Raw genomic sequence first — 6,706 nt, forward strand, 5'->3', positions numbered from 1 at the left:
GGTGCTCTTACCTGCTGAGCCATCTCACCAGCCCGTGCTTCTAATTTATAATGAATATAGTTAAATTATTTGGCAGATAAAAGCATCACACACTTTCAGGTTTTATATCTCAAATTCTCCTGAGGAAACCATAAGGATAAAAACAACTTTTTATGCTTTTTTAAAACCTCTTCTTCAGAGATTGTTAAGATGTCTAAAGAAAATAACATGAAATACTGGAATTAGTGGGAAAACTAAGGGACTTATACCAAACATGGAAAAAAATTAAACTTACCTATTATCTGCAATGAAAAATGTGACTCAAAATGTAATGGAGCATGGCATCTTTGCTAAATACAAAATAAAATATGATTATTCACTTGAAAAGTACCCTCAATGACATTATGAGTGCATTTAGATTGGGGAAAATAGTTTAACAAATTTCTCAGAAAAAAGTTTCACTTTTTTCATAACAAACAAAATAGTGATTAAGAAATCCAGCGCCACCAAGCAACCTTCATTCTGTCCCATACTGCAGAGAATGAATCAAAGGCAGTACACGCATCCAGAATAGTAAACTGGTAGTCCTTGTTGACCTCACTGTCATCATAGTAATCAATCACATATCTAACTTCTGTGCCACAGTGATTGATGATCCAGTTATGGTGGTCAAAAGGCAATTCATACCCCACCCAGGAACAAATTCTTGCCCTTGGTGAATGCTCTCTTGCTTTACCTCCAAATCGTACCAATGATGGGCCACAAGGACACTCATAAGCATGAAGGGCTTCCCATTTCAAAATCTCCTTCCAAGATTGCTCAATATTCTGATTGTGAGTTCTAATGATACTGTACATATCTTTCTGACTAATATCGTCCTTCCCCTTCCACCCTTTCCATAACATGGCATTCCAGGACATCTGGTCACTCTTTCTCAGAGTGGGCTCTTGGAATTGATGACTCCTCTCTTGAGATAGACAAGGTAAATGACTGATCTGGGGATGGTGTCTGATTAGATGGTGGCATCAGGTTTGAAGGATCGAGGTTCTCCTTATCCTTAGCTGCAGCACCAGTAAAGGGTATTCTATGTAATCATAGGCCCAGTCTTGGTGAGCAGGCACAGTGTGTGCTTTGCTCTCACTGGTCAGGTCAGATGTTGCTGCAGTCACTGGACAGCCTTTCCTTTGCCCTTCATGCATCGGGCATCCTGAACATGGTGAAGCTGGCTGATGATCTGAAGCATTTGAGGTGTTTACTGCAGTAGCAGGAGAAGATGCTGAGGAGTCATGGCTATAGTCACAAGGTTTATTCCCACTCTAAAATTCCCAACTGCACCAGTTCTTGGTCTCTGTGGCACACCAGCTCCAACCTAACCTGGATACCATTCTGTCTGGGAATCTCCTTATGGGAGACTGTCGAACAGAGTTGAACCACCAAGCAGAACACACTCAGCAGCCGCCAACTGCACCTGCTGCTTTTCCACACAAGGAGTCACTGCTAATGCCCAGTCACAGCCTGCTTTCTCGTGCATGATAACTTCTTTTTAGGGTCTTAAGTTCTATTCCAATGATCTACCAGCTTGTCTCTGTACCAATACCATGTGGTTTTGATCAAGACTGCTGTGTAGTGCAGCTTGAAGTCAGGGATCATGATTCTCCCAGAAGTAGAACACAGGGCCCCTAATGAAGGAGCTAGAGAAAGTACCCAAGGAGCTAAAGGGGTCTGTAACCCTATAGGTGGAACAACGATATGAACTAGCCAGTACCCCCCAGAGCTGTGTCTCTAGTTGCATATGTAGCAGAGGATGGCCTAGTAGGCCATCAATGGGAGGAGAAGCCCTTGGTATGGTGAAGATCATATGCCCCAGTACAGGGGAATGCCAGGGCCAGGAAGTGGGAGTGGGTGGGTTGCGGGGAGGTTATAGGGGGCTTTGAGGATAGCATTTGAAATGTAAATGAAGAAAATATCTAGTAAAAAAAGAAAAAAAGAACTGTTTTCATTCTCCTGGGATTTTTTTCCATATGAAATTGAGAGTTGTTCTTTCTATGTCTGTGAAGAATTGTGTTGGAATTTTGATGGGGATTGCATTAAATCTGTAGATTGATATTGGTAAAATTGCTATTTTTACTATGATAACCCTGTGGAGCATGGGAGATCTTTCCACCTTTTGAGATCTTCTTCAACTTCTTCCTTCAGAGACTTGAACTTCGTGTCATACAGATCTTTCACTTGTTTGGTTACACCAAGATATTTTATATTTTTATAACTATTGTCTTTAATTTCTTTCTTTATTTCTCCCTTGACCAAGTTATCATTGAGTAGAGAGTTGTTCAGTTTCCATGGGTATGTGGGCTTCCACTTGTTTTTGTTGTTATTGAAGTCTAGCCTTAGTCTATGGTGATCTCATAGGATGCATAGGATTATTTCAATCTTGTATCTGTTGAGGCTTGCTTGTTTTATGCCTGGTTATTCGGTCAGTTTTGGAGGAGGTACCATGAGGTACTGAGAAGAAGGTATATTCTTTTGTTTTAGGGTGTTCTGTAGATGTATGTTAAATCCATTTGGTTCATAACTAATATTAGTTTCACTGTGTTTCTGTTTAGTTTTTATTTCAATTACCTCTCCATTGGTGAGAGTGGAATGCTGAAGTCATTGTTACTATGTGAGGTTAAATGTATATTTTGAGCTTTAGTAAAGATTCCTTTATGAATGTTGGTACCCTTGAATTTGGGATGTAGATGTTCAGAATTGAGACTTCATCTGTTGGATTTTTCCTTTGGCAAATATGAAGTGTCCTTCCCCAACTCTTTTGATAACTGTTGGTTGGAAGTGTATTTTACCAGGTATTAGAAAAGGTACTACCACTTGTTTCTTGAGACCATTTGCTTTGAAAATTTTTTCCAGCCTTTTACTCTGAGGTAGTGTCTGTCTTTTTCACTGAGGTATGTTTCTTGTGTGCAGCAAAATGGTGGATCCTGTTTACATACCCAGTCTGTTAGCCTGTTTTTCTATTGGGGAATTTAGTCCATTGATGTTGCGAGATATTAAGGACTAATGATGGTTAGTCCCTGTTATTTTTGTAGTTGGAGGTGTGTGTGTGTGTGTGTGTGTGTGTGTGTGTGTGTGTTTTCTTTGTGGTTTGTTGTAAGATGCTTAATTTCTTGTGTTTTCTTGCATGTAGTTACCCTCCTTGTGTTGGAATTTTCCTTATATTATCCTCCATAGAGCTAGATTAGTAGAAAAATATTGTTTAAATATGGTTTTGTCATGGAATATCTTGATTTCTCCTTCTATAGGGATTGAGAGTTTTGGTGGGTGTAGTAGTCTGTGTTCTTTTAGGGTTTTTAATTACATCTATACAGGTTCTTCTGACTTTTAGAGTCTCTGTTGAGAAGTCTGGTGTAATTCTGATAGGTCTGCCTTTATATGTTACTTGACCTTTTTCCCTTACTGCTTTTAATATTTTTCTTTGTTCTGTGCATTTAATGTTTTGATTATTATGTGATGAGATGATTTTCTTTTCTGGTCGAATCTATTTGGTGTTCTATAGGCTTCTTGTACATTTATAACCATTTCTTTCTTTAGGTTTGTGAAGTTTTCGTCCATGATTTTTTGTCGAAAATGTTGAGTTGGCAATCTTCACTCTCTTCTATTCCTATTATTCTTAAGTTTGGTCTTTTCATTGTGTCCTGAATTTTCTCGACTTTTTGGATTAGGAGGTTTTTACACTTTGTATTTTTTTTTTTTGACTGATGTGTCAATATCATCTATGGTATCTTCTATACCTGAGATTCTCTCTTCTATTTCTTGTATTCTGTTGGTGATGCTTGCATCATTAGCTCATCATCTCTTTCCTAGGTTTTCCATCTCCAGGACTGCCTCCATTAGGTCTTAGACTGTGTTGTTCAATTCCTTTGTCTGCTTGATTGTGTTCTCCTGTATTTCTTTAAAGGGGTTCTTTATATCCTCCTTAAAAACCTCTGTCATCTTTATGAGATGGGGTTTTAGGTCAGAATCTTGCTTTTCAGCTGTGTTAGAATATCCAGGGCTTGCTGTGGTGGGAGAACTGGGTTCTGATGTTGCCAAGCAGCATTGGTTTCTGTTGCTTATGTCCTTGTGCTTGCCTCTGGCCATCTGGTTATCTCTGGTGTTAACTGGCCTGGGTGTCTCTGACTGGAGACTGCCTCCTTGGAGGTAAGTAGAGCTCTGTGACAGGTTTGAAAAGGTCTTCTGGGAGGTAGTCAGTGCTGTCTCTGGTTGGTGGGGGGCTCTTGTGTTCCTAGTTAGAGAGCATGCCTCTTATTTCCTTGGTTAGAGCAGTCTTCCTGTGTTCCTGGTTAGTACAGATGTCCTGTGTCCCTGGTTAGGGCTAACCTCCTGAGAGACAGGCAGGCTTTTGGGTTCAGGGGCAGGATCTGCCCCAGTTACAGATGGAGGTATAGACTGGAAGGACTGTGGGCCTCAGGCAGAGTGGGATAGATCCCATGACTGCTGAGCTTTGTGGGGTACCAGCTGGTGTGGGTATTAGGGCAGAGGTCTCATCCTTGTTCCTGGTTATGGCATGCCTTCTAGGAGACAGGCAAGCTGTGAGGTGTTGGGGCTCATGCTTGATTTTTATATGACACTGCTGAACAGTTCTCCATGAAGGCTGTGTCATTTTTCATTCTCATAAGTTATAAGTAATCCAGTTTTCAGTTTCTCCACATCTATATTTTTCTGCCAAATTTATTATTCATTAAATTTTTTTTGAGACAGAGATAGGGTTTCAGTGTATGGCTTAGGGTATCCTGGAACTCACTATGTAGCATAAGCTAGACTGGTATTTAGGGCAGTCCTCTTCCCTTAGCCTCCCAAGTGCTGAAATTATGGGCATGAGTCACAATGCCTGACTTATTTATTCATTTTCAATGCATATAATTTAATATTTCATCACTTTCTTATCTGAAGATTTTCTTTTAGACATTCATTTTTGCAGTGGAGTTTCAATATGTTTGCCCAGACTTGTCAAAAGTTTAGGCTTACATGACCAACTCACATTCTTCCAGATAGTAAAAACCACTATAAGCTTGGGCTGCCATGACCATTAGCCTCCCTCCCTCCCTCTCCTTCTTTCTTTCATTACAAGACAACGTTTTTTGTATAACATACCAGGCTGTCCTGGAACAGACTGTAGACAAAGTTGTCCTCAAGAGATTTGCCTGCTTCTGCCTCCTGAGTGATGGGATTAAAGACATGCACTACCCTACCACACAACCAGCTAAGCATTCTTTAAGTTTACTTCAGTCAATGACAAATGGGTTCTTTTCTGTTATATGAGAGTATCTTTGTTTTTATCCTTTCTCCTTTTTGAGCAAGAGGCTAGTCAAGGAGTTCTACTACTGAATTATGTCTTCATCAGTCCCCCTTTATTCTTATAGGATAGTTTTTCAAGTTTGAAAATGCATGGTTTGGGCTTATTTCCTTCAGTGTTTGAAACAATTTTGTCTCCAGAAATATTGATGACATGGTTCAGTGGGCAAATTAAATGCTACTGCTGTCAACCCTGAAGATCTGAATTCAATTCCTAAGACTCAGTTCCACCCGCATGGTGGAAGAAGAGAACCAAGGCCTCTAACCTTCATATGTGTTACACCTGTCCCATCCTGTTGGACGCGCCCCTACACTCTGTCCAGCAGAGGTGGGGCAAAGACAACATGTACACCAAGGCAGGGTTTGATCAGCTTCCACAGCTTCCCGCTGCAGCTTCCTTTATTCTCTTTACAGCTCACCCCAGCTCTCTACAGCAGTTCAGCTTCTCCCCTCTGCTTCTCAGCTTCTCTCCTCAGCTTCACTTCAGCTCTCTCCCAGCTTCACCTCAGCTTCTCAGCTTCCCTGCTTCTCCTCAGCTCCCTCCTGCTTCTATTGCTTTTCCCCTTCTCAGCTCCTGCTCTTTATTCTGGGATCGCCCAATTTATCCCCTTCCACCCTCTGCACTCGTCTCTCATCGCTCATCATCCAATCAGCATTCAGTACGTTCTTTACACGAGCCATGCACGCAGACAGGGTGGGTGTTGATAGGCCAGTGACTCAATATCATGCTGTATGACGCTATGTGTCAGGCGGACAGCGCGTGACCATTCAGGTGTGCGTGATCACTTAGGTGCACGTGATCATTCAGGTGCGCATAGTCAGGTTTTGTGTAAACAAGCAGGGAATCACGGGGCTTGGCAGTGAGCCAGGACACCGTCTTGGCTCACTCGGCCGCAGCCTCGGCCACACCCACTTCCCTCACCATCCCTTGCCCTTGCCTCACATAAAAGAAATAAAATTGAGACTAGAAGAAGTTCTGTGAAAAATTATCCACCTTTCTTGGAATATGACAGTTGTCAAAGTATTTCCTTATTTTCTCACCCCATCATTTTGTGAAATTATAATAGTATGTCTTAAATCCCACAATATTTAATCTAGATTAATTAATGTCATTAGTGTAAGATAGTGGTAGCTTCTTACAATTAAATTTTACTTTCAGGAAATTTTATTACTTTGTGTCATTATAGTTAATCACTATAATTCAAACAAGAACTTGTTTCCTTCACTCAGTTTTTCCTAAATAAAAAAATCTTTCAAAACTGCCAAAAGTTATAACTAGAATATTAACATGTTTATTGAAATGTCTTTGGTTTTATATATATTCAGTTTTCTCATGTTACCTTATTAATTTTGTTTAGCATATAGAGTAATGGGCTTC

The 6,706-nt window shown here is 40.5% G+C and overlaps 1 pseudogene; it reads right to left on the minus strand.

Moving 5' to 3' along the window:
• Positions 1-467: 467 nt before the first annotated feature.
• On the minus strand, positions 468-1,510 carry LOC110314535 (annotated as a pseudogene).
• Positions 1,511-6,706: the final 5,196 nt, after the last annotated feature.

Source organism: Mus pahari, chromosome X (genome assembly GCF_900095145.1).
Source record: "Mus pahari chromosome X, PAHARI_EIJ_v1.1, whole genome shotgun sequence".
Taxonomy (NCBI): Eukaryota; Metazoa; Chordata; class Mammalia; order Rodentia; family Muridae; genus Mus; species Mus pahari.